This window comes from Glycine soja, chromosome 20 (genome assembly GCF_004193775.1).
Source record: "Glycine soja cultivar W05 chromosome 20, ASM419377v2, whole genome shotgun sequence".
In the NCBI taxonomy this organism is placed as follows: Eukaryota; Viridiplantae; Streptophyta; class Magnoliopsida; order Fabales; family Fabaceae; genus Glycine; species Glycine soja.
The window spans coordinates 45,121,445-45,123,296 of NC_041021.1; positions in this window are offsets into that span (position 1 = coordinate 45,121,445).

Below are 1,852 nucleotides of genomic sequence, written 5' to 3' on the forward strand. Positions count from 1 at the left end.
GGTAAAATGAGTAATTCAAGAAGAAAAAAAAGAAAAAAAGGAAAGGCCACTCAACATTGATTAATCACACGTTGGTTCATTGAACCATTAACGTGCATGTATTTCCAGCAAAGTGGGAGTAGCAATTAATAAGAAAAAAGAATCAAAGACAGCCTATACAAAAACAACATCCAAAACAATTCATGCCAAACAGCTTGCTGGCAGCTATTTAACTGTAGGTTCTTGGTTTTTGGCCATGCGCAGCTATTAATGTATAGAGGTCAATAGTATACTCTAGCATTAACAATCATGGAAAAGAGAATAAACGAATCTAGTATATAGAAAGAAGAAAAACTGTTAACCAGTGTGTTATTAGGGTATTAGTTAAAAAATTAAAAGAAAAATACTTAGATTAGAATACGTAAAATTATGTTATTTATAATTTCTTTATGTTTTATTATGATTCTTATGATAAATATTTTTTTTAATAAGATCCTAAAACGAAAAAAAAAAAGAGAAAGATAGAGAGAATAAGCGAGCCTTTAAATTTTGAAGATTCAGCGAATCCAAATTTAATTAAATGGATTTTTTTTTAATTGTCAGATTTATGAAAAAAATTATATGTATTTGAAGTATAAAGTTTAAGTTCACAACGATTACTTGTTTGTAATTTTTTTTTTGTCGAATTTAACTTTATTTCGCTTAATCTATTAGTTATGTAATTATTGGGGAGTATGGATAAAATAAATAATCCCACAATTATTTTGTTAAAATCAATATTTTTTTTCATTCCTTGATTTCTATGTAAATATGGTAAAAGACAGATAAAAAAGAAAAAAAAATTGAATGTGAGTTAATACTTAACGGTTATGCTATTAGTCTAATTGAAATTATACTTAGATTATTTAAATAACTAAGATCTCTAAGTCTTATGAACAAAGAAATTATGATTGAGAAGGAATATTTCGTTAAAAATGGGTCATGTAGCTAGGTCGCTCAATGAAAACTAATCATAAACAAAATTAATAAATATTTTATATAAATCACTCAGTTATAAAAGAAAATGATTAATGGTATATATGTTAAATGAAGTCGAATATGCTCTTCATATCATATCCTATATCATTTTAACTGTTTTAATTTAGTATTTTTTTTTTCTAAATCCTAAATTAAAATGATTCAGATTGAATGAGAAATATCAAGGAATGTTAGATTTGTGAAAATGATTTTTAAAATATTCATTCCCCACCTAGAAATTTAACATGTCCCACCTAAGATTTTTATGAAACTCAAAAGAATCCCTCTACCTAACACCCTTAAACGATAATTTGAAATAAATTAAGGCAATGTTGCACAATATATTATTAAACTAATAACTATCTTAAAATCTAGAAGAAAAATATTAGATGAGATTGTTGGACTAAAATGCCTTTTTCCCTGAACAATGTATTATTAATAATTTATTAACTCATCTGAAAGAAAAAAAATTCCTACTATCAAGACATAGTCGGTTCAAAGTGAAAATTAAAGCAATATATTTAAGAGTATAAATAAGTCAAGTCTAACACTTAAAATTTCATATTTTCTTAATAAAAAATTTGAATAAAATAAATTTAAAGTTTAAACTTGACTCAGATATAATTTTTGAAGCTTCGACTTGGGTCATTAGCTTATTTATGACCTGATTTCTTTTTCTTTATTGAATTCCTAAATAAATTTTATTAATTTAGTATATTTAACAAATTTCTTAATAATATAAAATAATTTAAAATTATAATAAAATATAAATTTATATTTACCAAGATGACTTAATATGTTAGACATAAAATATTTGATTATTAAAATAGTACATTTCTTTGAAAAAAATAGACAA